Raw genomic sequence first — 13,479 nt, 5'->3', positions numbered from 1 at the left:
GATGAGCAACTAATTCTTGAGTTCGGTTCAGAAGGAATATACTCTATCTCCATTAGTAGTTGTGAGGAGTAATATTTTCATTATAATAATTTCATATTCAAGTAATTATTTATCCTTATTTTAGAATTATGTTATTGATTTATTTTCATGCTAATTGGATTATTTTGAGATGACATATGTACTTTCTAGTTTCTTTCAATCCGTAATTGTTGTTAGGAACAAGAATAAAAAACAAAAGAATTAACTTGATTAGTGCAACTTTCAACTTAATTTGTTATGAAGGAATAAACTAAGTTAAATTGTTCAAGTTTTTGAATGGTTGCTTAGAATAAATTTAATAGACTTGCTCCTAAGACTATTTCTAAGTGAATGAGAATTGCTTTCCAATATTAAATTTACTTGATGATAAGAAATTGATTAAAAAGTTTTGTCTAAGTAATTTACTCGTAATCTTCTTAATCTTCTTTAGCTTTAAAGGATATCAAATTTATTTGCTTGACTTGAAACATATTTATTTTATTGTGATAATCAACAGAATTAGAGGAATGAATGTCTAGATCCTTGAAATAAGTTAACAACATATCGATTCATCATTTTTATTTTCAGAATCCTTCTTTCTTTAATTTTTTTATTCAAATCACCCCGTCCTTTTTTATTGTAGTATCTAATAGGAAGATTAAACAAAATTTCTTTTGGATTCGACCTGGTTTTCACAATCATACTATGAAATCATTTTGTTTGTGATAGCAAAGTCAAAATTATATTTTGGAGGTTCTAATGATCGACCAGTTAGCCTAGGTTGGATTGAGTGTTTTTTTAGGATCGTTTTGTTTTTAAAATCAATATTTTTAACGTTTTGTCCTTCATCATTGAGTTGTTTAAAAATTAAGCTTCATAATCTTTTTTTGTTTACCTTTTATTGGGTTGTCTCATTCACATGATCTATGTTGCAGAGTTTGGTTGACTTGCCTGGTTTGTTGATTGTTTTATTGGCTTTTTTTTTTTAAATATTGATTTTGTTTTTAATTTCATCTTATTACATTTGATTTGTTTGAAGTTGGACTTCAATTTCTTTTCTTGCTTTAAGTTGATTTATCCTAGTCTTATGACCTGACTTGCATGTTTGACATGCTCACATAGGTTGGCTCATATTGGTTTTTTTTTTCTTTACTTTTTTTTTCTCCAAGATTGGCTAGAATTTTAACTTTGTCACCTTTTTTGTTTTGTTTTAGTAATTGTTTAATTTTTTGCAAGTTCCCAACATTTTTTTTTGTTTAGATTGGTTCATTTATTATTGTTATCTAGAATTTTATTATCTAATTAAATTATACTGGTTTTTTTTACTTAGTTAGGACACGATGCATACAATGACTCAACATAATTGAAATTTCAATCACCGAGAAGTATCGCACGCACAACTCAAAATGCGCAGAAGCCACTCATGTGTAGGTGCGTGCATCGCATGCACTAGCAATTTTTTTAGATTGAAAGGTAAATTTATCAGACTTAAAAGATGAAAGTGCTCTTAATGATCCTGGAGTTCATAAAAAAAAGACTTATATGAAAAGACCAAAATATCCTCTATGCATTGCTTAATCTTTTTTTTATTCCAGGGGAAAAATTATCATTTTACAATAGTTTAAAGAAAGGAAAAAAAATCAAAATAACCCTCTTAACTAGCTTTAAAATTCATAATCTAGAAGGTAATTATGTCATTCTATTGTATTTAAAAAATTTAAAAGACAATTATACTCTGCACAAGTCTTTAATGATTAATGCACTATGTAATAAAATCAAAATATATGAGGGGCTGATGGTTTTTTTATAAAGGAAAAAAAAATATAATTTCATTATTCTATTGTATGAATAGTGAAATAAGTTTATAAGCACAATGTTTATGCCTTCAATTTTTTTTTTTTTATTATATGGATGTTCTCGTTATCAATACACTAGGAATGATGCAAAACATTAAGTGTATGTTTATGGGAAAATAATAGAAATGGGAATGAATGAGTGAAAATTAGGTTATTTTTCTTTGCCTAGATGATAAGATTAAGAATAAAAATTAAAGGAAGAGAAAACGGATAAAATTAAATTTGACTTACTTTTTAATGCACCAATGTTTAAATGGGGAGGAATTAATTTAGTTAATTAGGCAATCTGAATTTGAACTGAGAAAGAAAATTAGAAAAGAAAGATTTAAAGCCCCCTACCTTGCCACTCAACCATATAAAAATAAACAAAAATAGCCCCTTTTTCTTACTAAACTTTTTTCTTTTTTACCTGTATCTTGATATGAATCCCTTTTCATTCCAAGGGAATAAATTTACAATATTCTCCATATTTTATTTTTTTATTTGTCATAACATATTGATTTAGAAACCTAATTACTTAGAATCTAACTCAGTGAATCAAGACATTGAGCTCATTAAATATGATTGACTCAAAATCTAGCTGTTCAAAAAGTTAGAAAAAAAAAATAAAAATCAAATTACTTAGAGTAGAATTGAAACCTTGAACCTCTTTTATTATCTAAAAAGACCTTACCAACTCAATAACACCAACACAAGTGATTCAATTTAGCTTTAATATTATATGTATAGTTTCAAATAATAAAATGTTCAATTTCTTATGTAATTGACTTACCATGTCAACTATGTGACGCAATAGATTGGCCCATGATTTGTTAACCCAAGACTTTAACGAGGTTAAACTTTATGTTGGATTTGATAACTATACCCAACTCTTCTCATTGATATTTTAATATTTTATAAGAGATAAAAGAATATAATTTTATGGACTCATGAAGGGTTAACTTGAATACTAATGCTATTAAATTATGCTATTTCTTATTGCGAGTCAAAGTCATTTGAAACTTTTATTTTTATTAATGTCATTTTTAAATTGTTTAGATAAGAAAATGTTTTTTTTTTTTGATAAAAAAGGATTTGTGTTTAGAATCCTTATTGAATTATAGTTTAGAATCCTTGTACAAATATGATAGTTTGAACTTACATTTATTCTATAACTATTCTATAAATATAAGATCCTCACGAATTCAAGATTTTTTATGTGTGAAAATCATTAAATAAGAGCTTGGGAGGTTAAATACTCGTATGCTAGGTATGTTTGGGAACGCAGTGCAAACCACGTTCTTAAAAATTTTGAATTTTTTTTTGAAATAATTTTTTTATGTTTTCAGATTGTTTTGATGTGATGATATAAAAAATGATTTTAAAAAAAAAAAAACTTCATTTTGATGTATTTCTAAACGAATAATTGATCCACCATTCAAAACAACAACCACAATTATTATTAAGGCTAAAGAGTATTGGCAAGTCATTCTTTATAGAATAATTGATCCACCATTCAAAACAACAATCCTGGATTGCAAAAAACAGAGATAGAAGGGCAAGGATTAAAAGATCCAAGGCAAAAAATTATATTTTTCAATCGATTGACCAATCAATCTTGGAAATCATTCTTTACAAGGATACCTTTAAGGATATTTAGGATTCCATGAAAAAGAAGTACCATATAGCAGCTAGAGCAAAGAGGTAGTAACTTCAAGCACTTTCAATGGAATTTAAATTGTTTAGAATGAATATGGAAGAGCCAATTAAAAACTATTTTCCATGAACGATGATAATCATTAATAAAATGCAGATCCATGTGATAAAATGAAGGATATCATTATAATTGAGAAAACTCTTTCATAATTGGCATTGAAATTCAATTTTGTTATGTGTTCAACAAAAGAATCTAAGGATATTGATGATCTCTGAATTGCAAAGTTTCTTGCAAGGAATGAATCGAGAAGGTAAGGAGGAGTGGGGAATTTAACATTAATATAAATACTGAATCATCACGGTAAGGAAGAGTCTGAAACCTCTATCTTTCTTCATCTTTATAGTAAACTCTTCTTTAAAAAATAAATAAGCATAATCATATATAATGCGTCGAGGGTGGGAGATGAGGAGGATACGGGGAATTTAACATTAATATAAATAATTATCCATGTTGAGTAAAAAAAGACATGGTAGAATGTGTGAAGTAAATACATATACCTAACATTAATGCTTTGAATGTAAATTGACTTTCGTACTCTTTTGTGTCTATCTCAACTAAAAGTACATTGGTTTTGTTTCAAAGTTGGATAGTCAGTCTCATATGTGCAATTTGTATTCTAGACTTAAATTCTATACTTCTACCATAACTCTAGATTTGTAATTCCAGATTCATTACAGTGCCATAATATAATTAATTCAATACATAAGAAGTAATTAAATATTTTAATGCTTTGAATGTAAACAAGAACTTTAATAATTCAAGGTTAAATAACGTGCATTCCACTACAAGATTTCACAGTTTTACCGACATAACTATTCTGTCGGTATGTGATTTATAGTCCGTCGGTAATATTTTTACCGACGCATTCCCCGACGGAAACATTTTGTCGGCTTTCCTTTCGTCGGTAATACCTCATTCCGTCGCTACATCAGTCGGTAAAAAAAAAATTGCCGATGGTTTTACAGACGGAAATTGCGCGCAAAAAAAAAATTCCCGCTTGAAATATACCGACGGATTTATTCCGTCGGTGAGTGTGTGAAATACCGACAGACTATTTCCATCGGTCAGGTCGTCGGTGATTGTGAAATTTGCACCAAGCTACTATGAAATGCCGACGGATTAATTTCGTCTGTAAATTCATCGCTAAGATGTCAAATGCCGATGGATACAGTCCGTCAGTAAAACCCTCTGTGATTATTTTTAAATATGTTTTTAAAAAATTATTTAGAATTAATAATATAAAATTATATAAATTAATAGTAAAAAAAACCAATTATGCAAATAAAATTTTTATTAAACATCAAAAACAAAAAAAAAGTTAAATAATATTCATTACAAACTTAATGTGTTTCAAAAAAAATATTAAATTAACTATTAAAGTTAAATAATATTTATTACAAATTAACATAATGGTGGAGCTAGAGGAGAAGGAGGAGGCTGGTTGTTATACGACCAAAAAGGAGGAGGCGCATGTATCACCACTCTGTGATGCCATGTTCAGGACCATTTGGCGAAGGTGTTCATGATTCGCTTTGAGTTGTGTATACTCCGCCGTTAGGGGGTCGTATTTTTTGGTGAGCTGATCCGTGTGTTGCTACAAGGCCACGAACTCCTTAGACTGGGTGCTCGATACTGATTGGGAGCTCCTAACAGTTGAGACACTATGGGCCGCCCGCAGGTTCTCGGCCGTAGTGTTGGAGAGCCCGTACACCCGATTTTTATCGGGTTCACCGGATGATCTAACCTCCATCCACAAATCCGAATCGAAATCCGGATGGGTCGAAGGATCGTCTCCATATCTCTCCCTCAACCGGCTATTATAGGTCTCCTGAAAATGAAAAAAGTAATCATAATATTCAATTTAATAAAAATAATAACTTATGAAATAAAATGGTTGAACAAACATACCACAAAGTGTTGTGCATGGTTGTCAACGAACTGTTGCGCCCCCTTTTGGCAGTCTTGACTCCGCACGTGCGTCTCAACAAACAACTCTATTGGGCTCGGCTCACGTTCAAGAGACGTAGCCTATAATGAAAAAATTAATTAACAACAAATTAATTTAATGATATATTTCATTTAAATTAATCTTACCATCCGTTTCGCATGTGCTGCAAGCGAAACAGAGCCGCCGGTGTGCTTTGTCACCGAGCCATGAATTGTCCGATTCTGGTTGCCAGCACCGGCCTTGAGTGTGGTGTGAACCGTTCAGACGTCACATGCTCAAGATAGTGCGGCCATATATCTGTCGGGATGTATATCGGTTTGAAATCCCTCCAAACCGCCATGTCGTTCCAGCAATGGAGACCCTTATCCCTCACGGTTTGTTTTGCCTTTTTTGTGATTTATACCAAAAAATCACGCAACCTACTTCCATAGCGAGAAATTAGATTTTGAAACATAAATTTTTTTTCTAAAAAAATCTTGTATTGTTTTCGATGTTACCTAGTTGCTGCGTGATTTTCCCACACCCTCCTCACAACTTTGTCATGCGCCCTGTCCCAGACGATTTTGTGTTGTGTATAAATAATTAGGTAAATAAAAATAATAATTTATTTACAATTATATTAATAAATTATTAGAAATAAGCTAGAAATTAGAAATTAACACCAACCTCAAATATGTCAAACCATGCATCGGTTTGAGGTATCCATACAGCATGTCTGGATACCTGACTCCATTGAAATAATGGAATCTCCATCGATGATTTAAATGCCGATGATATTACTCGGGCGATTTCAATGTTTGTGAACCTGAAAATAAATTAAATTAATGAAATATTGATTAGTTGTTCATAAATTATGTTATAATTAAAAAAAAAAACTAAAACCTTAACAAACTTACATTGAAAGGTCGTCCTTCCACTGTGCCTCGTACTTGCGGGTGAATTGATTTCGCTGCGAAGGCATGCCGCCTCTTCACTGTGAAACCGCGCTGGAAGAGGCAGCATCAGTTGACGGCGCAGGTGCCTCTTCTTGAGAGGCACCTAAGGATATGTCATCCTCGCTGCTAGAAGAACTAGCTGTGACCATACGTGAGCGACGAGCCGTGGATTTCGTTCTACGCATCTACACAATTTTATACGAATAATTATATAATTAAATTCGAATGTTAAAAAAAATTCGACAGCACCTCCCCTATACTGGAGACTACCCAAATCCACAAACCTGCAAATATTGACAATAGCCACAACCAATTGACCCCATCTATACTAATATTGTATATAACATAACATCTATACAAATAACATCCACACTAATTACAAGGTAAATTCAACATTAACAATTACAATTCAATAAATTATTCAATTATTATGGCAATACAACAATAAAATATATTCAATAAATTAAAAAAAAAACTCTAGACTAACAATTAAAATTAATGGAAATAATTAAACACAAATCATGCAATAATAGAGTAAAATTACTAATTATTCCAACATATTCAATCACTAATTCTAAGGTAAATTCAACGTTAACAATTATAATTCAACAAATTATTCAATTATTATGGCAATACAACAATAAAATATATTCAATAAACTCAAAAAAAAAATGTAGACTAACAATTAAAATTAATGGAAATAATTAAACACAAATCATGCAATAATAGAGTAAAATTACTAATTATTTCAACATATTCAATTACTAATTCTAAGGTAAATTCAACATTAACAATTACAATTCAACAAATTATTCAATTATTATGGCAATACAACAATAAATATATTCAATAAACTCAAAAAAAAAAATGTAGACTAACAATTAAAATTAATGGAAATAATTAAACACAAATCATGCAATAATAGAGTAAAATTACTAATTATTCCAACATATTCAATTACTAATTCTAAGGTAAATTCAACATTAACAATTACAATTCAACAAATTATTCAATTATTATGGCAATACAACAATAAATATATTCAATAAATTCAAAAACAAAATATAGACTTTAGGAATGAAATATGCTTACCTTAATAATGTGTTTATTTCAAGAATTTATCTACATTATAAAAATACACCAAAACAAAACACATAACAAAAATAACAATAGCTAAAACAAAAAACAAATAAAAAAATAAAATATTTAAGAAATGAAGAAGAGGAAGTACATACCTTTTAATTTGCTGAAGATTGAACTAAAGATTATAAGACAAAAACACAAAAATCTTGAAGGAAATGAAAAGAAAAAACGAAACTGTGAAATGAAACAGGCGAAAAAATGAACTGCAAGGGTGGTCGCTGAGATTTATAGTGCAGTTTTACCGACAGCTTCACCAACGGAAATAAAAAAATAATATTATTTTCATAATTTCGTCGGTGAAGCTCCGAAAATTCGTTGGTAAATTTTGAATTTCGCACCATCATTTTTAATTACCCTCCATATTTTTCGTGGTTCGTTGGTAATTCTATCGGCAAAATGATGTGGTCAGAGATGCATTTAATGCCCCACCCTTTGGAATTCGCACATTCTGTCAGTGATTTTATCGGTAATATTGACCCGCCGACAATATACCGACGGACGAAAATCCGTCTGCACATTCGTCGGTGATTGTGGCATTTCCAGTAATTATTTTCCAACTCTCTGTGAAATGCCGACGGATTGTGGGTCATCGGAAAGTTCATCGGTGAATGTAGCATTTCCAGTAATTATTTTTCAACTCTCTGTGAAATGCCGACGGACCTTAGTCGGTCGGTATGGCCGTCGGTGATAGTGTATTGTACAAGAAAGATTATATTTGCATTGCCTATTTACCTTCCTGCAAACACTTAAATGATAAATTGTCCATCGCAAAAAATAATAACAACAGTGCTTAAACAATACATATATAAACTTATAAAATAAATATTTTGTGTTACAAAATATATCATCCATAATATATATTACATGAAAAAAATGTTTTACACAGGGCTTCATTCTGATAGTTAGTCAGAATTTTCTTTTTCTTCGTCGTCAATTGAATAGTCATCACCTTCATCGCAATCTTCAATATGGATATCATCATCTTCATCGACATTTGCTTGTCTGCTAGAGATCAAAACAACATCCAACTCCTCTGCGTCAACATCAACAAGACTATCATCGAAAACATGAAAATTTGAATTTTCTTCCAAGTCAATCGAAGGAGCAACTCGATATGGTTCAACCAACTCACTAACTTGAAAGACTTTATCTTGCACACTTGTGTCTTCGTTCTTATCCTAAATAAGCTCGACACGACCTCTGGGTTTTGTTTTTAAAACGGACAACCAATTCACTCTTGATCGATCCTTTTTAAAGGAAGGGGTGTATGTGTAATAAACTTGTTGACATCTTTGCGAAAACAAAGACATCATTTACGTTGCGGAGTCTAGCTTTTGAGTTGATTTCGACCAGACCATAGTGCGAATCAACTCTGATTCCTCTGTCAGTCGTGTCATACCAATAGCATTTGAATAAAAACACTCTATTCTGCTCGCTATGATATTGCAATTCAACGACCTCTTCTAATCTACCATAGTAGTCAACTTCTAACTCACTACTAGTCGATCCCTTAACACAAACAACGCTGTTGTATGTCTTTTTTTCATACCCGTATTCTTCAGTATGAAACACATATCCATTGACAAAATACCCGTTGTAGCACTTAACTTTTCTTTTAGGACCCAGGCTTAGTGAAGACAATGACTTACCAACACTCATTCCCATTTGATAAACCTTGTATGTAATGTACATCAATGAACAATCTATATTTTTCTCGTAATGACATGCATCCATTAATTTTGCAAGTGAGGATGAGTTTGTGATAGTACTTACATGTGTTCTGAACCACGTGACAAATTGTTCATCTTGTAATTGAAAGATCTGGGATTCGGTCAGCTATGAGTTATTGGACAACAAATATTATCTATGTTGCCTGCAAGTGATAATGACAGTATGATATGTTCGAGGTATATAATCTCAAGTATATATATTATTGACAAAGTTTAATTAGTATTACACATATATATACTTACTGAATAAAAGGTTTCAGCTCATCACAGTTAAATAGAACATAATTGTGTGCTTGTTTGAACTTTATTTTCGATAAATATCTTCCTCTTACGATATTTTTAGGTGTAGGTCGTCCAGGATTAAAGAATATTGACAAGTTCTCACTTGAAGGCACTTCACTGCCATCATCATGCCGTGGAACGCGATTGATTCTCGTTCTCAGATGAGGTTCGAAATAGTATGAGATAAATGTTGAGATCTCCTCAACAATATAGGCCTCACATATCGAAGCCTTAACATGCGCCTTATTCTTAACCTTTTTCTTGAGATTGAACAAGTACCTGCATTGAATTAATCAAATAATTTCAATTAATAAAAACAAAGAAAATACTTTTATATATGAATTATATTGCAACTGTAATATCTAACCGTTCGAATGGGTACATCCATCTATACTGGACAGGTCCTCCAACCTTTGTCTCGAACGGTAGATGTATGGGGAGATGCTCTATTGAGTCAAAAAATGATGGAGGGAATATCATCTCAAGTTTGCATAGTGTCTCGACGATATTCGCTTCAAACCTCTCAATGTGATCAACATTCAACTTGCTGGAACATATATCTCTAAAGAAATGACTGATCTCCATGAGTGCATCCCATGTTCTCTTTGGTTACAAATCACGAAAAGCTAATAGGATGAGTGTTTGCATAAACACGTGATAGTCATGACTCTTCATTCCATACAATCTGCATTCCTCCGTATTAACTAGCCTTGATATGTTCGAGGCATGTCCATCGGGAAAAAGCAGACTCTTAAGCCATTTGTAGACTAGTAGTTGTGCGTTTTTCTCTAACACGAAGCTTGCTCTTGGTTTTGCGACCTGTGACTCATCACAAACCAACTCTATATTTTTACGGTTACAGAACAAAGCTACATCCAATCTAGCCTTGATGTGGTCCTTTGTCTTCCCCTTCACATCCATGACGGTGTTGAAAATGTTCTCAAACACGTTCTTTTCAATGTGCATGACGTCAAGGTTATGGCGGAGCAGATTGGTCTTTCAATAAGAAAGGTCCCAAAAGATACTTCGCTTTACCCAATTATAGGTTAAACCAAAACCAGGAAACTTTTGCTTACCTGATTGAAGACCAAACACAATGTCACCGTACTCTGAGACAACATCATGCAATTCTTCACCAGAAAGACGCGGGGATGCAACATCCTTTTCAACTCTGCCAATAAAGAAATCTTTTCTGTTCTTTCTGTACCTGTGATTATGTGGCAAGAAACGACGGTGACAGTAAAAAAAAGAAGCTTTACCTCCGTTTGTTAGCATGAATGCCTTGTTGTTTTTCATGCAGTATGGACATGCTAGTTTCCCATGCGTGCTCCAACCAAAAAGCATTTAATAAGCTGGAAAATCATTGATAGACCACATCAAAGCCGCTCTCATAAGAAAATTTTGTTTCCTCGATATATCATAAGTCAAAGCTCCGGAGGACCACAACTGCGCCAACTTATCAATCAATGGTCGAAGACAAACATCTATATTCCGGCCCGGGCTGCTTGGACCGGGTATGACAGTAGATAAAAACATGAACTTCGGCCTCATACACAGTCCCGGTGGCAAGTTATAAACCGTGTGTACACAACCCAAGACGCACGTTCCTTGATTCAACTGAAAAGTGAGGATGCACGCTGTTAAAGTGTTTCCACGCTTCGCCGTCAGAAGGATGCATCATCACTCCATCAACCGCATCATGTGATTGGTGCCATGTCATGTGCTCAGCAGTCCTTGGTGACATGAATAACCTCTACAGTCTAGGTATGATTGGGAAGTATCTAAGTTTTTTATATGCCACTAGAGTCTTTCCCCTGCCAGTTCTGGGTTTGTAACGGGAATGTTCATATGTCATGCACTCGGTCAACTCAGCATTTTCAAGGTAGTATAACATGCAAAAGTTAGGGCACATGTCAATTTTCTGGTATCCTAAACCAAGGGGTTTCATCATGGACTTCACAGCATAGAAGTTCTCTTTCAGCCTGTTCCCTTCAGGTAAAATGCTTCTCGCCCATTCCATAATTTTGTCATACCTGACCTTACTCAACCCGTGATCTGACTTGATGGTGAACACCTGTGCTACGTCGATAATTTACTATGGTTCGTGCAGTCATCCCATAATGGTTCGTCAGAATCTTTCAACAAATGAAAAAACCTAGTTGCATCTGCATTAGGTTCTTCTTCTATGATTGGACATTGACTGACATTACCTTGATTCATTCTCATTGCATCCATAACCATATTCCTGTAAGGATTAGTGTTGTCATTTGCTGCTTCATGCACGTTGCTAGCACTAGAAGTTGACCCAACCACCATTTCTTCCAATATCTTCTAACTAACAAATACTTCTCTGTGTGCACACCAACACCGGTAATTCTTCATAAATCCTTTGTGTAGAAGATGCATCATTACAACATCTGGATGCAGATACTTTTTATTTTGACACTTCCTGCATGGATACCTAATACCGCTTCCAGTAAAATTTCTGGGAATAGATGTTGAGAAATTAATAAAACCCTGAACCCCATTACAATAATCCATCCTCCACAATCCTTGAGGTGAATCTCGATACATCCATGAACGATCATCCATGACTTCTATCGAACCTCTATAAAATTATGATGACAACATGTATTAATTAACTATGTTAGGTAAATAAATTTGCAAAAATATTGATTTACCTCAAGATTATCCAACAAACCAATTACAACTTCTCATAAATATTAAATATCCATTATCAATTATCAACGTCCATACAAATTAATACATATAAATTTATAAAAATTACAACTCCACAATACCATTGATAAAAATTAAAATGGACATGTTAAACAAGCTATTAATTATTTCAAAACAACACATGTAATTCGGTAATTCAATAAAGTTTCAACAATTTACAAAAAAATAAAATTTTACAAAATCTAAAACAAACCATAACAAGTATAAAATTATACATTCATATACTACAAGTTTGTTTGAGAAATAGCAATAAAACATGTACATATACTAACAAAATACATATACTAAAAAAACAATAAAATTGACATTTAAATGTTAAAATTTAAAAAGATAGAATTACTTACAAAAAGTTATAAAATCCGTTGGTAAATCAGAACACGGATGTTGTGACCACAAAACTTCAAGAAATATATATGACTTGTGCTGAGAAGAGGCATTTTTTTTAGGGTGGCTGGTTGTTTGCAGCAGGGGAGAGTTGGGATGGGGAAGAAGAAGGAGAAATAGGGGAGGAGAGAGTCGGCAGAGTGGGCATATATTAACTTTTGCCGACGGATTCACCGACGGAATTATTCTGTCTGTGATTCCGTCGGCTATTCTGACGGTAAACAGGGCACGTCACTATACGGAAATTTTGGTTTGAATCTCTCGGTAATTCCATCGGCATTTCAAACGGTGAATCGGTCACGTCACCGTATAGATCTGCCGTTTTGAATCCCTCAGTGATTCCGTCGATAAAATCACCTGCAAAAATCTCCACGTCAGCGAATAGCCTTTTTTTTCTAATTCTGAATTTCTGTCTGTCATTCCGTCGGTAAATACCGACCGAATGTGTTCGTCAGTATATACCGGCGGAATGACGGATGAAGAAAAGTCTGTCGGTAATTGTGACCTTAAATTACCGACATAAGTATTCCGTCGGTAATGCTGTTGGTATTAAGCGAATTTCTAAGAGATAGGGTTTGATGGTGCATTATCTAAGAGATGAGGGCTCAAAGGCGTGCTTAAAAGAATAAGATAGGGCCTGAAGGTGTACTATCTAAGAAATGAGGGCTCAAAGGTGCTTTCAAAAGAAGAAGATAAAGCATGTAAGCACACTATTTTAAAGGTAAGGACTCAAAGACGCGCTCAAAAG

The sequence above is a fragment of the Populus trichocarpa genome, chromosome 11 (genome assembly GCF_000002775.5).
Source record: "Populus trichocarpa isolate Nisqually-1 chromosome 11, P.trichocarpa_v4.1, whole genome shotgun sequence".
NCBI lineage: Eukaryota > Viridiplantae > Streptophyta > Magnoliopsida > Malpighiales > Salicaceae > Populus > Populus trichocarpa.
The sequence above is the reverse complement of the archived record's forward strand: the minus strand, read 5'-3'. Positions refer to the sequence as shown.